The 11,595-nt window shown below is 47.8% G+C and overlaps 1 protein-coding gene across 1 annotated transcript in view; it reads right to left on the bottom strand.

Annotated features, from left to right (window-relative positions):
* Window positions 1-7,542: 7,542 nt before the first annotated feature.
* Window positions 7,543-11,595, bottom strand: part of SERINC5 (serine incorporator 5) — a 149,888-nt gene continuing 145,835 nt past the window's right edge. Inside the window, exons 12-14 of the transcript XR_010131729.1 lie at window positions 10,836-10,973; window positions 9,896-9,949; window positions 7,543-8,020 (exon numbers count right to left, since the gene is read on the bottom strand). The gene's annotated coding sequence lies outside the window, so the exon portion shown is untranslated. The remainder of the gene's footprint in view (window positions 8,021-9,895; window positions 9,950-10,835; window positions 10,974-11,595) is intronic.

Genomic DNA, 11,595 nt, shown 5'->3' with positions numbered 1-11,595 from the left:
TTGAACGCTAACCTGGACACAGAAGCGCTCAGCATTTAGGAGGCCTTAATTCCAGCTCCATTTAATGCAAGATCTCTTGAAGTGGGTCCCAATCTTAGGCCACAAGTTCAGGTGTACAGAAAACAAACCATTTTTCTTTGTCTTTTTTTTTTTTTTTTTTTTTGAGATGGAGTCTTGCTCTGTCACCCAGGCTGGAGTGCAGTGGCGCAATCTCCACCTCCCAGGTTCAAGCAATTCTTGTGCCTCAGCCTCCCGTGTAGCTGGGATTACAGGTGTGCACCACTACGCCTGGATAATTTTTGTATTTTTAGTGGAGACAGGGTTTCACCATGTTGCCAGGCTTGTCTCCAACTCCTGACCTCAGGTGATCCACCCGCCTCAGCCTCCCAAAGTGTTGGGATTACAGGCGTGAGCCACCACACCCGGCCAACAAACAATTTTTCTGTCACAGAGTTTAATTCTATTTGATTCCTATCCTGCCAATGTGGCAGAAACATAATCTCTGTTGATTTAACATTTACCCACATCCTGAACCTAGGATCTTGTCAAAGTCCTACTGAGCTCTGGGAGATGGGGTCTTTATTGTCTTTTGTCACACAGGTGTCTAGAAGATGCCACCTATTGTCACTTACTTTGAGTCTTACACAACTGCAGACCACTATTCAAAGGCTATATAGTTTGCTCTCACTGCTGTAACAAATTATCACAAATATAACGGCTTAACACAACACAAACTTATTTCTCACAGTTTCTGTAGAAGTGCAACATGGGTCTTACCAGGTGGTGGCTGTGCTGGGCTTATAGCTGGAGACTCTAGGAAAGAATCCTCTTCCAAGCTCATTCAGGTTGCTGGCCCAGTTTGGTTCTTTGTGGGTAAACTTGCTAGGTGGCAGCTAGGGTCACCCTCAGCTCCTTAGAGTTCCTTCTTTGGTCCTTGCACATCATCCAGGAGGCATCAGATCTTTCTCACGCTTGGAAGATTATGGACTCGGCCTTCTGCGGCATCTGACTCTTCCGCCTTCCTTTTCTGCTTGATTTCATCGGGCCCACCTGGGTGTGCTGGGTCACCTCCCTATTTTAAGGTCAGCTTATTAGTAACCTTAATTCCACCTGCAAAGCCCCTTCCCAGCAGAACCTAAATTTGTGTTTGATTGACCAAACAGGGAGAAGGGAGAGTATCTTCAGAGTTTTGCCTACAGCAAAGGCCACCGTGTGAGCACATCCCTGAAGGTGTGCAGGGCAGCTGCCATCACTCACCTCTCAGCCCATTCACTAGACAGATGCCCTGTCAAGGTCATGGTCCTTTTAAGGCTGAAGGTTTGCTGCCCCTACTGCGGCTGTCTTGGGAAAGAACTGGTTCTGTTCTGAACCATGCTGGGATAGAACCTCTAGAAGGCAAGGTCCCGTCTACCTCAACACACATACAAGCCATTTCCTCTCTGGGGTCTCCCAGGGCTCTTTCTAGGTTGCAGGAAACAGGACAATCTGCCCCCTGTTTCCGAGGGACCTCCATCTCTACACTGTCATTGCTTTCCTTCTTCCCCACACCACCAAGGAAATCACTTTCTCATCAAACCTCCCATATGCCAAATATTTTGGCTAGATCTGGAGTCCTGTACACTCTGGAGTGGCTTTGGGCTTTTTGAATCCCAGGTCCAGTCCTGCCTTCCTGTCTGTCACATTCCACAGCTGAGGCAAAGAGCCAGGAAGTCACCTGCTTGGAAGTTGGAGGGGGACAGGGAGTTGGAGAATGGCAAAGTGGGGTTAATACTGCAAACCTGTTTTCCTGCCACTCTCCTGACATGCTCTGTTCTTTAAAATGCCCTTGGCTCCTGGTCCATCACAGGCCGCATCCTTGGCAACTAAGTTGGAAGAAATGGGGCTCTTTGGCCAGCAATGTCTCCCCGCCATGGGCTATACCTTCAGGTGCCGGGTGAGGAGGACTGCGGGCAGCTCTGAAGCCTCCACTTTTCCTTATGGGTTTTTTTGTTCACTCTCCAGGGCCTAATTCAGATGTCACCTCCCCTGTGCGGCTTCTCCAACCCTTCAGATAGATGTGATCACTCCCTCCCCTGAGCCCCAGAACACTTTGTCCAATTTCCTGCACCCTCTGAGAGCGTGGCACAGGCCCCCTCCACTGTGTAACAACTCACAGACCCTCCCTGCATCAGAAGCCCACCCCCTTCCTCCAGGGTGCCTCTTCTTTCTAGTCATAGTGTCTTCCCTCAGTAGTCTATCCCTCTGGGGCCTCTAAATATCTTCCCTTCCCCCTCAGCAATCCCTAGCACACCTGCAGCTGTGAGGGCTGCACCTGAGGACAGAGCAGGGGCGGGAACCCCAGTCTTAGAGGCTGTTGTCATCAAAGTTCAAATGAAGGATCCTCTGAGAAGGATCTGCAGGGAGACCAAGGTTGCCACCCCTAGGGAAGGCCGGGCTTCTGTGGTATGTCAAGCCCTGGAACCTAGAGGCAGCTTCCCGTAGGGAGCAGCCAGAAGGCCCTTTCCCTACCCCCTCACCACCCAGAGAGGCCTCCCTGGGATGCCCTCCCCTGAACCCTAGAGCTTCATGGGGATTGCCATGTTTGCACTGTGATGTCATTTCAAGGTCATGGTGATATGCACTACAGCTGAGCAAGATTGTTCCCAGCATCAGATTGGAAGTTGAAAGAAAAACTAAGTCACAAGAACCCAAGAGCTGGGTGAATGCACAGCTGTGCCCTAGGCCCACCAGCAAGGACCACATTTATTAGGCTCAGCCTCCCACACAAACGGTGCCAGAAAGTCTAAGAGAAGAAGGGGAACAGAGGAAGGGAGGGAAAGTCCTTTAAATCAACATAGTTTCATTGAGCTTCTGCACCATGCAGGGGCCTGTGGGATTGAGAAGGAGAATATAATCCTAGTCCTTGCTCTCAGGAAGCTTATCATCTGTGTATAGCCCAAGCGTGAGCAGCTGGGTGAACAAGAAGTGGTGCAAGGGGGAAGAGTTACCACAGATGGTATATCAGTTTGCTCAGGCTGCCTGAAACAACAGAAAGTTACTGTCTTTACAGTTCTGGAGAACTGGCCTAGGAAATCAAGATGTTGGCAGAGCTGGTTTCTTCTGAGGGCTGTGAGGGGTCTGCTCCAGGCCTCCCTCCTTGGCTTGTGGATGTCCATCTTCTCCCTGTGTCTCTTTACATCATCTTCCCTCTATGCATGTCTGTCTTTTCGCCCACATATCCCCCTTTTAAGGACACCAGTCATATTGGATGAGGGCCCATCCTAATGACCTCATTTTAACTTTTTTACCTCTATAATGACCCTGTTTTCAAATATAATCACACTCTGACGTACTAGGGGTTACGGCTTGACATGGTTTGGCTGTGTCCTCACCCAAATTTCATCTTGAGTTGTAGCTCCTGTAATTCCCACATGTCATGGGTGGAACCCAGTGGGAGGTTGTTGAATCAGGGTGGGTGAGTCCTTCCTGTGCTGTTCTCGTGATAGTGAATAAATCTCATGAGATCTGATGGTTTTATAAATGGGAGTTCCCCTGCACACATTTTCTATCTTGCCTGCTGCCATGTAAGACGTTCCTTTCACCTTCCACCAAGATTGTGAGGCCTCCCCAGCCACGTGGAACTGTGAGTCCATTAAACCTCTTTTTCTTTATAAGTAACCTAGTCTCGGGTATGTCTTTATCAGCAGTGTGAAAATGAACTAATACAGGGCTCCAACATACCTTTTTTAGAGGGACACAATTCAACCCATAACAGTGGCTTTGGGGAGAAAGGAAGACTTGAAAGAGGAGAATTTCCTCATTCATCTATCTATCTATTTATCTATCTATCTATCTATCTATCTATTTATTTATTTTTGAGATGGAGTCTTAGTCTTGTCGCCAGACTGGAGTGCATTGGTGCCATCTCGGCTCACTGCAACCTCCACCTCCTGGGTTCAAGTGATTCTACTACCTCAGCCTCCCAAGTAGCTGGGATTAGAGGCACCCACCACCAGGCCGGCTAATTTTTGTATTTTTAGTAGAGACGGGGTTTTACCGTGTTGGCCAGGCTGGCCTTGAACTCCTGACCTCAGGTGATCCGCCCACCTCTTCCTCCCAAAGTGCTGGGATTACAGGTATGAGCCATCACACCTGGCCAGAATTTCCTCATCTAAAAGGGCGGGTTCCCAGGCAGAGGTAAACACTGGGAGGTTTTACACTTTGTGATTACTGAATAATTCCTCAAGGATGTTTTTCTAGATTTGAGGAACATCTTCAGGGACAGAAGATGCCACATTGGGCAGGGCTTCTTCATGCATGCCCCAACCACAGGGGCAACAGAATCCTGGTCCCTGGGAGACTGGACCCAGCCATGAGCATCAGCTGAAGCCACAACCTCAAACATTCCTACCAAAAGGGAAGCTAGCTGCTGGGATCCACATAAGGGCAAAGTAGAGATGAACTCAGAGGGCAAGAAGCAGCCAGTAGGGCAAGAGGGAGAGAGGACCTTTCTTCCTGACCCACCCCACACATACAATGGACTAAATATTTGTGTCCCCTTAAAATTCATGAGTTGAAATCCTAAACCCCAAAGTGATGGCATAAGGAGGTGGGAATTTTGAAGGGTAATTCAGTCATGAGGGCAGAGCCGTCATGATTAGGATTTAGTGACCACAGAGAGCTAGCTCACCCACTCCACCATGATAGGACACAGCAAGAAGATTCCATCTATGAACCAGAAACTGGGCCTGGCCAGACACTGAATCTTCCTGCACCTTGATCTTGGACTTCCCAGAGTCCAGAACTGTGAGAAATACATTTCTGTTGTTTCTAAGACACCAGTGTATGGTATTTTTGTTTTAGCAGCCCAGACAGACTAAGACAACACACAAACAGGAAAAATCAGATACCTCCTGCTGCCCAGCTAGATGGCTTAAGAGTCCAGGACATAGACAGAGGTAGGGGCAAGAAGGCCGCTGGGCCTGGGCTTTACGTTCAAGAAAGGACTTTTAGACTTTTGATGTTATTTCCAACTGATGTTTGTTATGGGCCAAGTTGTGTCCCTCCAAAATTCATATGTTGAAGTCCTAACCCCCAGCAACTCAGAATCTGACTGAATTTGGACGATAGGGTTAAGAGGTCAGTCAGTTAAAATGAGGTTGTGAGGGTAGGTCTTAATCCAATAAGGGTGTCTCTATAAGAAGAGGAAAATTGGCACAGACACACACACAGAGAAGACCACATGAACACACAAGGAGAAGATGGCATCTGCAAGCCAAGGAGACAGGCCTCAGAAACCAACCCTGCCAACACCTTGATCCCTGACTTCCAGCCTCCAGGACTGCAAGACAATAAATGTCTGTTTAAGCCACTGGTCCTGCAGTAGTTTGTTATGGCAGCCCTAGCAAACTAGTATAAAGTTCTATCCATATGCACCTGGGATGTGTTTCTAAGCATTCATTTTTAAAATGTAACATTTCTTAAAAATATACTGTAACATTTTAACTTGTTTTGGCATTTCTTTCTTTTTTTTTTTTTTTTTCATGGGGACAGTCTTGCTCGCTCGCCCAGGCTGGAGTGCGGTGGCACAATCTTGGCTCTCTGCCTCCGGGGTTCAAGCGATTCTCCTGCCTAAGCCTCCTGAGTAGTGGGGATTACAGGCGTGCACCACCAGGCCCGGCTAATTTATATACATATATTTTTAGCAGAGACAGGTTTTTACCATGTTGGCCAGGCTGGTCTTGAACTCCTGCCCTCAAGTGATCCACCTGCCTTGGCCTCCCAAAGTACTGGGATTACAGGCGTGAGCCACTGGGCCTGGCTGGCATTTCTGCATTTTTAATACCTTGGGAACAACCACCACCCCTCAAAATGACAGTGGCTCATCTTTGTCAATTATACCTTAATAAAGCTAGAGGAAAATTAATAAAATGGACTACAAAAAAAAAAAAAAAAGAAGAAGAAGAAAAGAAAAGAAAGTAGCCCAAGTTCTCTGTACCTCCCAGATGCCCCAATGAAGGGCCTCAGCTGTGATGAGAAAACCCAGCAGCCCAATTCCTGGCAACTCTCCTGGGATCTGGAATGATGGTGTGCCTGGGCACAGCCTTCCTATCTGGCCCGAGAGCCAGCTGGCACCATTAGAGCGAGGAGAGGGCTCTGAGCTTTCCCAGTAGGCTGGCAACCTCCCAGGCTCCCTCCCCCAGCCCCTATAAAACCATCTGGAAAATGAAAATAATACCTTCTGCTTCCTACCAAGCTCCAGGGACCCTGTGAGGAACAGGGAGAGACTATCCCCATACCCCACACATTCCTGGAGGAGGGTGCCCTGGAATAAGCTATTGCCCCGCCTCTTTCACCCCAAGTGGCAGAAACGAGGGCCACTCAGTGCTCTGTCCAGCTGCTCTTGCTTCCCCTCAGGAGCCACTTCTGCTTCCATCCCACCTGACTGGAGTGGGCTTCCCACAGGCCCCCGCTCCGCAGCTCCTCAGTGCTCTTCTCCTCCTCCCTGCTCCCCCCGAGTCCAGCCCAGTCTGAGGTCCATCCCTCTGTGAGGGGAGCTGAGCAGTGCTGCAAACTCAGTGCTCCTGAGTACCCTGGGGATTTGCTGAACTGCACATTCTCGTTCTGTAAACCGGAGCTGAGCCTCTGCACGTCTAACCTGCTCCCTGGCAATGCTGCTGTTACTGAGCAGAGTGGAAAAGTGCTAGACAATACATTGGGGGAAATTTCAGTCTCAAATGCATTCGAGCAGAAACCAGAACTCCCTGTCAAGCTGCTCTGTGGGTTTTTGAAGCGAAGTGTGTTACTCTTCACTGGCTGCTCTGAGCTGCTCAGAGCGGGGGACAGAAGCTGGGTCTACCCGAGCATCTGTCCAGCCACATCCCCTCACTCTTCAGGGTGGCACTGGGCACACAGCCCCAGAGTCAAGGTGGGATTTAGCTGGGCCTTCAGTCCAGCACCAGCAAGTACTCTTTAACTTGGGGTCCTTGGAGTCCATAGGTGGGCACAGCTCAATTTGGGGATGTACCTGAGAAAAATGCTTCCCAGATGGGCTTCTCTGCCCCATCCCTCTCTCCACGGGGCCTGGCCAGGCCCCAGGGTGAATTGTTCTAATTCCTTGCACTTTTTCCTGGCAGGGTCTCCAGGCTCATGAAATCTGCCTCTTGCCAAAGGCAGAGGATCCACTGGCAGCAGAGAGCACTGGCTGCAGTCAGGCAGGTGCAATCATTTTTTAATGACATCTTTTCCCCCTTATCGAAATTGTGCAATTCACTTTAGAATATTTAGAAAATATTGGAAAATGTAAAGAAGGAAGTAATCCTGCAATCCTACAACTCAGAAATGATGTTTCAGCACTTTGGAAAATGTCCTTCCAATCTTTCACATGCACAGGTGTGGTCTGTATACGGCACTGGAGATCCCCAGCACCAAAAAGTTAACACTGTAGGAAAAGTATTTATCCACGTCAGTTATTCTTTGAAAGTATGATGTAGGGGGGGAAAAAGGGATCAGACTGTTACTGTGTTGTAACCGAGCGAGTTATACAGAAATGCCACACTCTGAGACGAATTGAGGAGTCCTTTATTAGCCAGCGACCGAGAGACGGCTAGTGCTCAAAATTCTCTCGGCCCTGAAGAAGGGGCTAGATTTTGTTTTATACTTTGGTTTAGAGAGGGGAGGGGGAGCCTAGCTGTAGCAATCTTACAGAAGTAAAACAGGCAAAAGAAGTTAAAAAGACAAATGGTTACAGAAAAGCAAACAGTTCCAGGTGCAGGGGCTTTAAATCCATCACAAGGTGATAGATGCTGGGCTTTGGGTGCTATCAACCAGGCAAAAACGCAGGGGCTTAGGGTAATATCAACTGGACGAATTCCTGGGAACTGCGGACATAGCTTGCCACAGCATCTTATCAGTTAATTGCATTCTTTGATGTGCTGGGAGTCAGCTTGCACAAGTTAATTCCTTGAGGAAGGGGGTGGGTAAGGAGCCCTTGATGTCTTGCAAATGAAGGAGCCAAATGGAGTCCGTTCAGGTTTCTCAGCTAAGAGAGAGTCAATCAGGTTAATACAAGTTAGGGTATCACAAGTGTGTCTATTTAGAAAAGGAAGACTTAAGAAACTCCATTTTGATCTGTACCCTGAACAATTGCTTTGCCCTGAGATGCTGTTAATCTGTAACTTTGCCCCAACCTTGAGCTCACAGAAACATGTGTTGTATGGAATCAAGGTTTAAGGGATCTAGGGCTGTGCAGGATGTGCCTTGTTAACAATATGTTTACAGGCAGTATGCTTGGTAAAAGTCATCGCCATTATCCATTCTCGATTAACCAGGGGCACGATGCACTACGGAAAGCCGCAGGGACCTCTGCCCAGGAAAACCGGGTATTGTCCAAAGTTTCTCCCCACTGAGACAGCCTGAGATATGGCCTCATGGGATGGGAAAGACCTGACCGTCCCCCAGCCCGACACCCGTGAAAGGTCTGTTCTGAGGAGGATTAGTAAAAGAGGAAGGCCTCTGTCTCCTGCATGCCCCGGGAACGGAATGTCTCGGTATAAAACCCGATTGTAGAAAACCACACTGGCTGGAGGCGAGATATGCTGGCGGCAATTATTCTTTATTCTGTTATTCTTTACTACACTGAGATGTCTGGGTGGAGAGAAGCATAAATCTGGCCTACGTGCACATCCAGGCATAGTACCTTCCCTTGAACTTACTTGTGACACACATTCCTTTGCTCACATATTTTCTTGCTGACCTTCTCCCCACTATCACCCTGTTCTCCTGCCGCTTCCTCTTGCTGAGATAGTGAAAATAGTAATCAATAAATACTGAGGGAACTCAGAGACCAGTGCTGGTGCAGGTCCTCCGTATGCTGAGCGCCAGTCTGCTGGGCCCACTGTTCTTTCTCTATACTTTGTCTCTGTGTCTTATTTCTTTTCTCAGTCTCTCGTCCCACCTGACGAGAAATACCCACAGGTGTGGAGGGGCAAACCACCACTTCATGTGATGTTTAGGCCGGGTGCAATAGCCCGCACCTGTAATCCCAGCACTTTGGGAGGCCGAGGTAGGAGGTTCACTTGAACCCAGGAGTTCAAGACCAGCCTGGGCAACATAATGAGACCTCATTTCTTAAAAAAAAAAAAAAAAAAAAAAAAAATTGTTTTAATTAGCTGGGCATGGTGGTGCACACCTGTAGTCACAGGTGCTCGAGAGGCTGAGGTGGGAGAATCAGTTCAGCCCAAGAGTTCAAGGCTGCAGTGAGCTGTGATCGCACCACTGCACTCCAGCCTGGACAATAACGTGAGACCATGTCTCAAAAAAAGTGTAATTTTTTTAATAGCTGCATAATAGTCTCCCCTATGGATATTTTTATTGTTTACTTAATGCTTGCCCTATTTGGGGGCATTGAAGTTGTTTAATTCTTTTTCCAATATAAATAATTTTATTCTGGCCATGTTTTTATTGAAATCTCTAACCCTATAATCTCTTTTTTTCCTTAGGTTTCCAGGATTGGGATATTGGAACAAAAGGTTAAATATTCTTAAAGTTCCTGATAGATGTTGTTGAATTGTTTCCAGAAAGCTTCAACAAATTCATCCCCTCTAGCCGTAGTGCCTGTTTCAAGAAATGATCAGCATTGTCCATTATCTTCTTTTATTTTTTCCCAATTTGGTGGGTAAAACTAGTATCATTTCTAGTCTGCATTCTGCTTGACTCTCGTGGCTGAACATTTTTTTCTGAGTGGCATAGCCATTCATGTTTCTTCTGTGACGGGTCTGGACACATCCTCAGTGCTCTCATTTTAAGGAGAGCAAGGATGGGGAACGAGGGGATATGCATTGTATTAGTTTGTTTTCACGCTGCTGATAAAGACATACCAGAGACTGGGAAGAAAAAGAGGTTTAATTGTATTTACAGTTCCACACGGCTGGGGAGGCCTCAGAAACATAGCAGGAGGTGAAAGGCACTTCTTACATGGCAGCAGCAAGAGAAAAAGAAGGAGAAGCAAAAGCAGAAACCCCTGATAAACCCATCAGCTCTCATGAGACTTATTCACTATCACGAGAATAGCACGAGAAAGACCAGCCCCCATGATTCAATTACCTCACCCTGGCCCCCTCCCACAACATGTGGGAATTCTGGGAGATACAATTCAAGTTGAGATTTGGGTGGGGACACAGCCAAACTATATCATGCATCACCACCTGATGGCACCCACCCATAACCTCTGCCATGCTGTGTGCCCCCCCCCATGCCTGTTGGCGAGGCTCCCCAGGCCTGGTGCCTTTGCTGCCAGACTCTGGGTACTTCCATTCACATTCCCATCTCTGGGTGTCTTCAAGATAACCCAACGTTCCCAGGATCCTTCCCTCAATTAACAATGACCTGCCCTAGCCCCATTTCTTCAGCACCGTCTCCATGCTAAGTTACAAGGAGTGGGCCCAAACAAACAACTGAAAGCTAAATGTCTTCAACTAACCAAAATGTTGGCCATCTGTATTAGTCTGTTTTTATACTGCTATAAAGACTACCTGAGACTGGGTAATTTATAAAGAAAAGAGGTTTAATTGACTCACAGTTCTGCATGGCTGGGGAGGCCTCAGGAAACTTACAATCATGGCAGAAGGTGAAGGGGAAGCAAGGCACATCTTACAAGGCAGCAGAAGAGAAAGAGCATGCAGAAGAAACTGCCACTCTTAAATCATCAGATCACGGCTGGGTGCAGTGGCTCACACCTATACTCCCAGCACTTTGGGAGGTTGAGGCAGGCAGATCACTTGAGGTCAGGAGTTCGAGACCAGCCTGGCCAACATGGTGAAACCCCATCACCACTAAAAATACAAACATTAGCTCACTATGGTGGCACATGCCTGTAACCCCAGCTACTTGGGAGGCTGAGGCAAGAGAATCGCTTGACATCTGGGAGGTGGAGGTTGCAGTGAGCCAAGATCATGCCACTGTACTCCAGCCTGGGCAACAGAGTGGGACTCCATCTCAAAAAAAAAAAGGTCAGATCTTGTGAGAACTCCCTCACCATCACAAGAACAGCATTGGGGAAACCGCCTTCATGATCCAATCACTCCCACCAGGTCCCTCCCACAACATGGGGGGATTACAATTTGAGATGAGATTTGGGTGGGGACACAGGGCCAAACCATATCACCATCCACAAAAGCTTTTTGACAAATAACTCTGACTAGGAATTGTAAGAAATGTTTTTAAATGAGTAAGGTGGAAGCAAACATTATTCCCATTTTATAGACAAGAAATGTGTGTCTCTGGATCTGTGACACTCCATAAACCAGGGAAAAGGCAGAGACAATGACTGATTTTCTGCCGCCCAATCCAGTGGCCCAACCCTCCTGGCTCAATGCCAGGACTTCCCTGTCTTTGATTAGGGAAAGTGGAGCCACCCACTCCCTACATGCAACTGTTACACACCCAGTGTCCCAGAAATGACATTCAACTTCACTATAGCGACTGCTTTTACTGACATCATTTTTAGCAGACGTTTTACTATAAAAATGGGGTGGGGAGAAATAAAGCAGATGAACTGCTGCCAAGGATCATTACTGCTAGGGTGAAACTGGGGGCACATGGTATAGCTCAAATGCA

The sequence above is a fragment of the Gorilla gorilla genome, chromosome 19 (genome assembly GCF_029281585.2).
Source record: "Gorilla gorilla gorilla isolate KB3781 chromosome 19, NHGRI_mGorGor1-v2.1_pri, whole genome shotgun sequence".
Classification (NCBI taxonomy): domain Eukaryota; kingdom Metazoa; phylum Chordata; class Mammalia; order Primates; family Hominidae; genus Gorilla; species Gorilla gorilla.
This window is presented reverse-complemented; position numbering and strand designations above follow the sequence as displayed.